The sequence below is a fragment of the Notothenia rossii genome (assembly GCF_949606895.1).
Source record: "Notothenia rossii genome assembly, chromosome: 9".
In the NCBI taxonomy this organism is placed as follows: domain Eukaryota; kingdom Metazoa; phylum Chordata; class Actinopteri; order Perciformes; family Nototheniidae; genus Notothenia; species Notothenia rossii.
In genome coordinates this window covers 60,258,868-60,271,411 of record NC_136907.1, presented here as the reverse complement: position 1 = coordinate 60,271,411, position 12,544 = coordinate 60,258,868, and the positions used below count along the sequence as shown (strand labels likewise).

Here is a 12,544-nt window from a genome sequence, read left to right as displayed (position 1 = left end):
TCCCTAGGACCACTCTCCTGTATAAAATATAAACATTACACCGGGAATATTCAATTATGTGACGCCAGAAAAGCTTTTCTCAAAAGAAAACTCCATAAAGATGGAGCTGGATATTGATATAGACGATTTCTACGCCTCAAGCAAGTCAGATAGTGGCAGTTCATGTATTCAGCTTGCAAGGAAATCAGCACTGTTGAAGAAAACTACATGTTATAAGAGTGGTAACTAAAACACTTTTAAACAATTACTAGTACTGTAAAATGCATCCTCTAGCCATGAAAAAGGTAAAAGTCCTATGTGATTAATCAATTTGAAGCTAGAACAAACTGATTTTTGGTATTTCTGATTGAAAATGGGCTCAAAACGATTATCCAAATTGTTTAATAGTCAAAGCAACAATTGACTATTAGATTAATCCACTAATTGCTTTATGTCGAATCCTCACTGTCTGTCTCTCCTTCCTATACACAGACACATGCTCCTGGGTGTTCAGATTCTCCAGTTTCACAGCCACCTCCTGTTTCTTTGACTAATTCAAGGCGATGAGATCTGTTACAGACGCAGATAAGCCAGCTTGGAGGCATGAGCCCTGAAGAAAACTGATGCTTTTTCCTTCTTTCTTGCCACAAACAGTCGCCATCTGCCATTTAAATGCAAGCACCTGTTGGTTTCCGACCAAGGGACCATGGAGAGGAAGTCGACAAACATCTGGCTCACATACGCCTGTCTGTCTGCCTGTCTGTCTTCATGTCACTGAACCTGTTTCATATCCTGCCTCTGCCCACTCATCCCTCTAAACTGGCAGTCTTCAGTCTCCATTGTACAGAAACATCAGTCCTCCTTTTGATTTCTTCTTCTTCCACTTCCACACATGCTCCAGTATCTGACCCAGATCTTGGCTTAATGAAAAACAAACCTGAATGGATGAATAAAACATAAGTGGGGGATGTGAACCTCGTGTCCTTTACATCTCTAGCACTAGCTTATCACCCATCTCTCTTCCTCTCTCAAATACAAACATTTTTCTCAGTCTACTACTCATTTACACACATTGGATTCTCCTCAACGTCTCCTGTAATCCTACACAAGTGTCTCCTCTCACTTTCTCTCTCCGGTGTGTTTTAGTATGCGGTAGTAAAGTGCTGACTGAGATGACACAGTGCTTCTGCTCTAAGTGTTCTCTAAGAGCTCCAGTACACTCGTTTTTAAATCGAGTTGGATGTGTGCTCAAAAGCTGTTGAAAAACATAGCTGGGTTCAAATGCCACACTCAAGGTATTTCTCAAAAATGTGAAGATGCTGGAGATAATGTTGGTGTTGGAATCCAAAACAAAGACCAAGTCACAGCTAATAATACAGGAGGAAGAAGAGCCTTTAGAACATATTCTGGTATGCTTTTACTGCGACAAAAAGCAGACAACAAAATTGCATGTGTATTCTCCAAACAAAACACTGAGATGGCATGGAGAGTAAGTCCTCTTCTTTAGCTTTTCTTCACGAAGGATGAGGAGGTAAACAAGTGCTGCTTGGTAAAACAAATTACTACTACCATGAAAAAGGAACCAATTACACTGAAGAAATCACAAAATAATGATGTTTGTGTTCTTGAATGCGAAAGCTATTTGTGGGTACTGTTACTGAATATGCCTACCCATTGTGCCTTTAAAGTTGATGATTTATGTGTGACAATATATTAATGATGTCTTCTAGGGTGCCAAAAAGACCAGGTTTAAGTCAGTGGCCATAAAAAAAAAAAATCATCCTTGCATTTGTACCTAAATTGTGCATAAACACAAGCACACACACAGAATCTAAGTTAAAGGGCACCTATCATGCAAAATGCACTTTTGTACGTCTTTTATACATGAATATGTGTCCCCGGTGTTCCAGGGAACACCAAGTGTCAGAAAACACAACCCTCTCTATTTTCCTACCTACCCAAATCTCTTAAAAAGGGGCTGCAACGGATCTGATACAGACTGATCCAGATTTTAACACTTCCATGACGTCACAGAAGTGGCGCTACGGCTATTGGGCCAACTCCACCAATCAGGAGGAGACAGCCACGGACATTGCCGTTCGAAAGCGCTGGAGACGCTGTAGTACATATGCCAGGCCTGTAGATGGTGCTGCTCTCACAGAATCAGCCCATGAAAAGACAGTGTTAAATTGAGCGAAATGAGAAATGGCTAAAATGCATGATCTGTTTGATATTATGGTCCTACACTATATTATTCAAATATAGCATGATAGGTCCACTTTAAGCATGATTTTGAAATGGTTCTTTGGTTAGTGTTAAAGAAAAAAAAGCTTTGTGTTGTATAAAACAAAAACAGTCTCTGTAGGTTTATGTGCTTTCAGGGAACTCAGGAAAATCATAACAAACAGAATTCCTGGTCTCAAGTTGTTTGTCAAAGTCAAGTTGTTTGCTGGTTCCCCACCGGTGAAACAAATAAAGAAATCACACACTGTCCACATCAATCACAAAGCCACCTGCAGGCCTTGTTTGTCTAATATATGTATTGCCCGTGGAACAAGCTTGTTTCTATTTCCTTTCGCTGCGCTGACAACCTAAAATGACTGTGTGAGGGAGAGTGATATTTAACATTTTCATTATAATGACAACTCTTCTCTAGTTCCAAAAATATCTACCAAAATGTGTCAAAGCCCTCCCATTTGGTTTGGAAAAACATAACAAAATGTGAAAGTAATACACAGCGCTAAGGACACTTTGAAGCGCTCGGACCACCTGCAGGCTACACTGGAATAGTTTATTCATTTAAATGCTCGGCTTATAAATAAATAAATAAATATAAAAAAGGACCTATAAAACAAATACATTGTTTTCAGCCTTTTACTGGCATATACATGCGCATACATATTCATAAACAAACAGCTGCTGCTGCTTATGACATTATAAGCCTGTCAAGTGCAGTGACTGTTTAGAGTTGTTTGATGAACAGCGATTGTATTATGTGATTACTAACTGCTAACAAACTCTCTTTCTCTCTCGCTCACACACACAGACACCTATACACAGACAGTCAGAGAGTGGGCCCCAATCCGCTCAGACTGGTGACACACCTCATCAAACTGTGGTCTGTTATAAGTGGTGCTGACACGTGTGTTTGTGTGTCTTTGAGCGTCTGCCTGTGTCCATAATCATAGCAGCGTGTGTGTGTGTGTGTGTGTGTGTGTGTGTGTGTGTGTGTGTCAGCGTCTGTGCGGCAGGAGTGGGCCTTCCCAGCACTTGGTGGTGGTGGTCTGGTTTCCGCTCAGACGGCTGTGAAGTGGCCTGATGAGAGCTCACACATGGTGGCGGCCAGACGAGGCTGATCTCCTGTTGGAACCGCAGCGCTCCGACGGCTGGACGGCAGAACTCCCCGGTCTGTGTTGCCGATAATTAACAGTGACAAGACATTTAGCAAAGACTTGGGTCTGTTATAGAAATAAGTTGTCTTTAATGATCGAGCTCTCAGTGTTCAAGCGAGAATGTTATAGTCATGAGCTACATCAGGGCTTCAACATTGTGTATCTACCTTCTGAATGTTGTCAACTCTTTTACCCTCCTCAGATTAAAGGGGGTTTTCCAGTGAAATAATATTGCAGTTCCATAAAGTTGGGCCAGATTTTTAACAAGGCTGGTCATAACAGGAGCAGCAGATATCCTGACTTTAAATAAGGGTCAAGCTCCCAAAACACTCAGGCAATTATTTCCCATGATGCAATGCGATATTGTCTTTGCTAAATCCTTGCACTTGTCGAGTGGATGGGGACTTGTAGGATGATAACCCTAGATATGTGAAACTCCGACGAGATGTTTGAGGTTAGGCTTTGACCCCAAATGTTTAAAGTCACGTTTTTTTCGTAGGTTCCTGGTGGGATATCATTTACTATCATGTTTACGACTCGCAAGTTTTTTCTGGCAGAAAAGCGCCGGCAAAACACTGCTATGTTCAACTCGAAGTGCTCAAAGCGTTCACACAATAAATTCAGAGTGCTAAAAAAAGAAGCTGCGTGTAGCGCTTTTTCTTAAAGCCGCTAAAGTGTTGCCCTAATCAGAAACAACTGAAATAAGACCATAGCACTAATAAGAAACACTACATTGACACTGATAGTAGTTTTATAGGTCTCAAGTGTAAACCCAATAACAAAACGAGACACATTTCTGACTTTGTTCAACTTGGGGGGGAGGGTGTGACTTTGCAAGTTGTGTTTACAAGTGTCAGACAGCCGACTTTAAATATACAGATAGTCTAGGTGACAAATTACAGGCGGACAGTCTGTTTAAATAAGTGTTTTAACATAACAAGTTCAGATGTTTCCATATAAGGGGTCAGTGAATAGTTTGAGCAGTTTAAAAAAGGATAAAACCATGTGCTATGGCCTTCACAGTCACCAAAGACAAATATGTTCTTTAATTTGTCCTTTCTTCAATGATCCTGTATCCGCGCCTTTTTCTAGCTCCTAAATGTGCTCTGATCCTACGGTGATATATGCGTGTGGTAGCCTGAGGGACCACTTCTAACTCTTGATCTCAGTTCAGCGACAGTATGTGAGCACTATGAATTTATAAAACACACCTTTCTGGAGTGAATCATACATACTACCATGCTCTTCTCTATTCTGGGACTAAACATGTCGTGTTCGAATTCCCCACCCTCGCTTCTCACCTTTACATCACCATCTGCAGTGGCACACTCGCTGTACTCCCTCTCCTCTTATCCTCATCTAGGTCTCTCCCCACATCCCCTCCATCCTTCAGCCTCCCAGACTGACTCATTATACTACAAGCCTCCTTCAAAATGCCTTTCCTCTCTCGTTTGCTTCTTTCTCACCCGCTTCTCACCTTTTTTCTTCTCTCATACACTCTTGACTTCCTCTTTCCTCTCTCCACCCTCCTTTTCACCGGATCTGTCTCATCCACCTTTTATTCCTTGCCATCTTCCTCTTTTCTCACCCCTTCCACTCCCAACCCTCTTTTAGCTTGGATGAGGTTTTCTGGTGTCTGCATGGTTCAGTTCATGCACCCCTTCCTTCCTCTCCAGCGTTCTTAAACCAAAAGGCATGACTCCCTCCTCCTGTCACCCCTTGACTCAATGGCGCCCATCACAGAGTCAATGAGTCACACTTCTCTTCATCCTTGCCATGAGAAAAGGCCTAAAACACACAGAGAGAGAGAGAGAGAGAGACCCCTTGACTGATTTCCCAGGTTCTCTCCATCATTAGCCCGATATTAAACAATAGGGAGCAGAATAACCAGCTGCTATCCACAACCAGCTGTGCTATCATTATATATCTGTGTGTGTGTGTGTGTGTGTGTGTGTGTGTGTGTGTGTGTGTGTGTGTGTGTGTGTGTGTGTGTGTGTGTGTGTGTGTGTGTGTGTGTGCTGCATGCTCCATTCTTTTCAGAATGCTGACATCTTTGTTAAAGCCAATATTAACTTTTCCCAAATTGGTCGCTTTTGATCATTTTCTGGCCGTCCTCTCTCACTTGTGTGTGTGCGCGTGCGTGTGAGTGTGAGTGCGTGTGAGTGTGTGTGTGTGTGCGCGAGTGTGTGGAAGCCTATCTCCATAATTAGGGCAGACCAACCACACATGGGTCTCCCCTGACACTTCCCCTCCAAGACCTAAATATTCATGAGACTCTAAACGCTTTCATGAGCTCTGTAATTATGGCCAGAAAATACACGGAGAGAGACAAAGACAGTAAAAGGGAGAGAGTGGGAGGCAGGGGAGGAAATGCCCTCACACTTTTTCTAAAACACCGGCTGTCCCATAGTGTAAGCAGATCATATCCCATTGAGCTCCATCTAAATGGGAATATTAAAGCCCAGCAGCTGATACACTAATTACTCTCAGCCATGAAGGGACATGATGCTTTATAATGTTGCACTGGTAAAAGATGCATGGACATATGGAGCTTTAGTGTCACAACAGCCATTTTAGTCAACAGCCTCACACAGAAATCGACCAGGAATCATTATCAATAATCAGTTATGGTGGTAGTTGTTTTTGTGATGACTACTATAAACAGTCTCCCTCAGTTTATCTCCCATTTAGCTCCAAGTATCTGCCAGGTAGAGCGAAAAACCACAGATGTACTGCAAGTGACTGGTCTAATCTTGCTAGTGCAGGTTCAGTAAAAGCTTTTCCCCTGAAGATTTAGCGAGTAGAAACTAAAACACCTACTCATCATCATCCAGTATGCCACGAACTCCTGTTGGGTGAAGTTTAGACATGTCTATCGAGAAACCCTGCCTACACACACGGCTTTAGAGTGGGAGATATTGTTGGTACACACCCAATCATAGAAGGTGTCAGATACTATTTGATAATGTGATGACCACTGCTGCTGTGTCTATAAATATGTGTTTGCATGAATGTAGGATCAGCATACTGAGGCCTTCACCCATAAATTGATCATATATATATATTTATTAACGAATTACCCTTTGTTACCTTGACTTTTGACTTTCTCGAATGCCTCAACGGTTAACGAAGAAATCAAAAACGTAAAAATGGGGGTGGCTTTTAACAAAAATAGTATGTATTATTAATGACATAAAGCATACTTCTGACATCCAATATTAGTGTGAATATGATGTGTTGAAGTGTGCTGTCTAGTATATTTTTGGGTTTATAAGTAAATCGTTGGAGAAGCCAGCAAGGATTCCTGTAACAAAAACACTCTGAGATGATACATGAGAAGACTCTAAAGCTTTTAAAGAGAGAGAGAGAGAGAGAGAGAGAGAGAGAGAGAGAGAGAGAGAGAGAGAGGGAGAGAGTCTCTGACAGGATATTATTTGCTTTTCGTAAAACAAAAAGAAATCTTAAATCATCCAAGAAGACATTGTTGTTCTAGGTATACATGAGCACTTAAACCTCCTGTTAGTTTTCCCTCCATCGCATTATATTTTCACACACACACACGCCAGCTTTGAATTCCAGGATGAGTCAATCGATTTGATCCAAGGGGAAAAGCTATCAGATAATCTGCCGGAAGCTGTGAAACGCAGCCAGGAGCAGGGCGAGGCAGCGGATTCAGAGCCGATTGTCCACATTGACACATAATGACGTTTCACTGACACACACGCACACACAGACACAATAAATCAACACAATAAATCAACACAAGATGACAAATGAGCAAGAGCACAGCAACTCAGACACTCCTGTCATTTATATGTAAATGAGCACCTCGCTACTTCCACGCTTAACAATTCTAAAAGATAGATCAAATTTCCAATGAGATCCGACAAGATGTCAAGACAAGATGAGAGGGAGCCACAGTAAAACCCAACGATACGTGACCAGATGAAGGAAAATGAACTGATACGACCAGTTTTACGAAAGTGGACATTAGCAGTAACTAATCCGTTTGTCACAACACTAATGATTTCATGTTGCCTCTCCGAGGGCTCCACGGCTGGCGTGTCAGGCGGTAAGCAGCGTCAGGCGGACTTTGATTAACGACTCGCTGCTGCATCTTCCCTTGACAAACTCAAGCGTATCACAGGATGACAACAAGATGACAAGCAGCATCAACCTTGCCCCGATAAACTGATGAGCAAGCTATAAACAAGGAGACGCAATTCAACATTAAAGTTGCACACAAGAGATTTTCAGGAATAGACAACATCTCTGCCACTCAGTGGACTGTCAGGCTCCAGGAGGGAATCTAGCCATCTTACTGTAAAGTGCACCATTACTTGAGTTATGCTGTCATTGTAATGACCTTTGAGAGTAAGCAGGTACAACACATAAACACACAGGTGTGCACACACACACAAGTTGCACAGTGCATTTAGACACTAAGTGCCTGTCAAGGGTAGGAGGAACACATCATCTTCCAGTTTGTTTCCCCTCTGCATCAGCTGATGTCATTGACTTTAGAGCGCAGCGGTGCATGAGAGGGCTGTTTTCCCTGAGTGACATGTGTGTATTTATATATGTGCGCGTGTGTGTCTGTGTTCAAGAGTGTGTCTGTGATTTTTCTGTGGGCTCAGCAGTCTATCACTGACTTAACAAAAGGCTGCTGCATAAAAAGTAATTCCCACTCCCATCTGTCGGTCTAAGATGAATACATTTACATGTTTGTCCTCGGGCAGAAATATATAAATGAAATGGTGAACCACACAGACTGACAGAAAGCTATCCAATTATCAATTGCATACATAGCTGAATACGTTGATTGTCAGATCATTAATCAGCCTTAAGCCATGCTAGTGGCTCAGACAATTCTTACTTGAGTCAATGCTAACCTTAGCATGCTAACATGCTCACAATGGCAATTTTAACAGCTGGTGTAAAGAATGTATAATGTCAACCATGTTCATTACCTTAGTTTAGCATATTTGCATGCTAATTGCTAACATTTGCTAATCAGCAATACTTGCACAGCTGAGACGCATGTCACTTGGTACCAATTTGGCATATTTCCAAATTCCTAATTACTATGAGATGCTTGCATAACCTTGAGCGTACTTTAAATCAGGGTCGACTGAACAGTTAAATGTATCAGCAGGGAAGCATTCAATCCAACATTTATGGGACATAATGTTTCTAAAAAGATACATTTGTCATTAATTAATATTAACTTTAGTTTAAACTAACTTTCATATTCTCCTATATATATATATATATATATATATATATATATATATATATATATAATTACATAGTTCTTTACCAGACCAGAGTTGCATACAAAGTTAAGGAATCATACAGTAGTTACTACAATGTATCCTCAGAGGGGCTTGGATGGTTGTAATTATATTTTATGAAAATGTGTCCAGTAGTTAATACAATATTTTAAGGTGTCCCTTTCTGCTCTGGGAAATACTGTGATTGCGGTAAAAACTAATATTTTTTCCATTTGACATACAAATGACTGATAATTAATGAAAATGCTTGCTAGTTGCAACCGTAGTTCAACACATAGATCTTTTCAAAACTCCAATTCAACACTTTGCTCATGCTTGCCAAATGTGACTCTCTCACCATCAGAAACACAACACTGGGATCTATTCTGCGCCTTCATTGAGACTAATTTGAGGCTTCACAGGTTCAGATCTCTGAGCCTTCGGGTGGTACTCTGCAATAGCACATTCAAAACACAGTGGGGAGGCAGGGAAATCAAGTCATTTAAAATAATGACCTCTGATGGAAAACAGCTTCTCCTGACAATGTTGGCTATCTTGTCACCACTTCGCCTTGTACGTCACTGAATGATGAGCACCGTGACACGATGGTCACTGAGCAGATTAGCAATTTGTCCAGCAACTGGCAAGAAAAGAAGAAATGTAATTTAAATGTTAACTATGTGACCAAGAGGTTAATTATTTGATGCTCAATAACAGAGTTAACTCCTTGGCGGTTATTGCCTTTGAGAACTATCCAATAAAAGTCGCTCATCTCTGCATTTAAATAATTAATCTGACATCGCTGGCACCCTCCTGTACAGGGATTACTCCAACAAGCTTCAGGCAGACGTTCCACTATCTCAGTTTAAAGATTTGTACCGCTCTACAGATAATGCCAGTCAGTATCTTTTCAGTTTAAGTAGCAGTGACAGGGTGTGATAAGGCACAGCTGAGTTAAAAACCCTTATCTGGCCTACAAGCTGAGTCCCATCTGCCTCTTTCCTCACACTGACTCATAATGCTGCTTATTAGTCCTTCTGGAGGGATAAGGGGGAGAAGGGGAGATTTTTTTAAGGAGGTGAAAAGCAGGAAAGAAAGACAGAGAGAAAACAGATTAGGAGGGAGAGAGCTGAGCAGGAGGAGAGAAAAAATTCAAAGAATGTACAACACTGGAAACAGCAGGAGGAAAATGCAAATATATTTTCTTACACTGAAAACTGCAGATGGGAAACATAAAACTAATTCTAAACCCACATAGTGTTACTTGAGGTGAAATCAGTTGAGCATGTTTGCTAAGAGTAATTGAAATGTGTAAGACAGCTTTGTTGCTATCGTCTCTGAAAGTAGTTGAAGATTAGGATTAAGTACTGGAAGAAGCTGAACTGTGCTGAAAAGTATCAACATGTCACTGAAAAGTTCCAACGAAGTAGAAGCGTCAGTAGTTAAAGTGTCAATGAGTTCAAAAGCTGAAGGCAGCAACGCAGAAGAACAGGACAGGAAACAAAGTGCTGTGAAGAGGCAGGCGAGGAAGACGTGTCCAACATGAGGTTTGACAAAGGTAATGGGGAATACCATGGGAAACAGGAAGGAGAAGAAGAGGGGGAAAGTAGGAAATTATGGATGGGAGATTAAAGAGAAGAAGAAAGAGGCTCTGAGGGGAGGTGCTGGTGAGCAGATTGATCTCCCGCAGCGACCGGACGGTCAGATCCAGCAGACAGATAAATGACTCCCTGTCACCATTACAACGCTGCATCCCCTCCTCCTTCATCTCTCCATCCCCTCATCTCTCTCCCCACCAGACACCCCCTCCCTTATCCTGACAGGTCATCAATCAACCAGCAACACACACACACACACACACACACACACACACACACACACACACACACACACACACACACACACACACACACACACACACACACACACACACACACACACACACACACACACACACACACACACACACACACACACACACACACACACACACACACACACACACACACACACACACACACACACACACACACACACACACACACACACACACACACACACACACACACACACACACACACACACACACACACACACACACACACACACACACACACACACACACACACACACACACACACACACCTAGTTATTTAACCAAATGAAGATGCTGCACACATGTGACTATACCCCTGTTTACACTGATCTCTCTCTGCTACCTTTCCTCTCCCTACACTCTCCTCAGCTCTTCTTTTACAATCTCTCTCTCTGCTCCTCCTCCTCTTCCTGCCCTCACCATCTGCACTCCATTTTTCATGTCCTTGTCACCTTACCCATCAGAGTCGAGTAAATGTCAAGGTGGACCCACAGAGAGAATGAATCACTAATGGGAGTCCTGCGAGGAAAGATACTGTTACCAAATACAGACACCTATAACTCTCTAAAAACTACTGCTGGTCTAGAGACACTTCCTGTGGCACTTCTGTTGAATATTCAGTATCTTTAGGATTAGAATGCAAAACAGCAAATGTTGGTTATTAAAGGTTAATCCTTTTGAAACAAACGTTACTTTGATAGTGCACTTTGTCTCACCCAGTGGTTTCTAACCATGATCCCTAAGATGTCAAAGGGGTTAAATGTTTTTTGACTAACTTTAGAATCTTTTCTCTTTTATTGTGAAATACCAGAGAGTTATACGTACCTGTGTATGGCTGTCAAACTCTCACATTAAACAATCTCGGAAACATCACTTTGGGTAAAACTAGTCTTATAGACAAGCAATGGATGACAAGAGGTCCCTACAAGAGTTGGCTTCAATTTGAGAGGTCACAGATCACGACGAGCCACAAAGATTGTAAACTACTGGTATACTATTTGAATCCATGGTTTCTTTGGATTTCTAATAAATGCACATCTCTCATTGATCACTTATAATTCATCCCTTACACCACTTGCATGCAATACAGAGAGATTCAGTCAACCTTTCCATCACATTACTGTGTGTGAGGTAGGACGACAGATGAGTTGCCATTGGTGTGAGAGGTAAACCCAATGTGTAGAAACATCACGTGAAACCTTGCGCATTGAGGTAAACTGTGTCTAAGTATTTCTGATGTTAACCTGTAAGAGCTTTAGCTGGATATTTAAGAAGAGGTGACAAACTAATAGTAACCATCGATGTACAAAGGGCAATACTTTTCATGTCAGTGTAAGTTATACATGTATAAAGTCAATTAACGGTCCAAACATGGTTTTAAGATACTTTTTGAAGGAAAACCCATCGTTGTTCTCGCCTTCCTACAACTACACATAACCTTGTGCTCCAGATGCTGTGGTGAGCTCATCCGGTGTAAACAGAGGAACACTCACCGAACACAAACTCAGCTCCACTCCAAATGACACTTTTCTCCAATTATCTCACCACGAATGAAGAAGGGCCGAGTCTCTCCTCTTCTCTGCAAATGTCCACGAGGTTATTCCGGCGATGTTACTTGTGTTTTCGCGATGCAGCGGCGGTTTCTTTGTTGCAGCAAACTGCAGCTCGATACATCCAGGCACCAGGGACCCGACGCTGAGTGTCAATTTACTCCGCAGAACGAGCGCTGATTGGTCGCTTCCACCACAACACAGAGTTCTGCTCTCATGCTATTGGCTCAGGCTCCTATGTTGAGTTCAGGGACTGCTCGTAAACTCAAACTTCTGTTGATGGAGCTGTACACAAATAATATCAGGACTACTGCAGCTACTATTACTATTAAAACTATTGCTCTAATACTAGTTTTTACTCTAATTGTTTTATCAAATAACCGTTATATCAAAACCCTTGTTTTCTTACATAGCTGTATTGTATTTAGTATCTTATTTGTTCTACTTCATTTATCAAGTCATTTCCCTAAAAAT

At 41.7% G+C, this 12,544-nt stretch overlaps 1 protein-coding gene across 3 annotated transcripts in view; it reads right to left on the bottom strand.

Moving 5' to 3' along the window:
- spsb4a (splA/ryanodine receptor domain and SOCS box containing 4a) overlaps nucleotides 1-12,230 on the bottom strand; it is a 64,348-nt gene extending 52,118 nt beyond the window's left edge. For 2 of the 3 annotated variants that reach the window (XM_079650485.1, XM_079650484.1), the window contains exon 1: nucleotides 12,066-12,230. The gene's annotated coding sequence lies outside the window, so the exon portion shown is untranslated. Of the gene's footprint in view, nucleotides 1-12,013 lie in introns of all 3 variants that reach the window. The other variant, XM_079650487.1, reaches the window with a different exon arrangement.
- Between the last annotated feature and the right edge of the window lie 314 nt (nucleotides 12,231-12,544).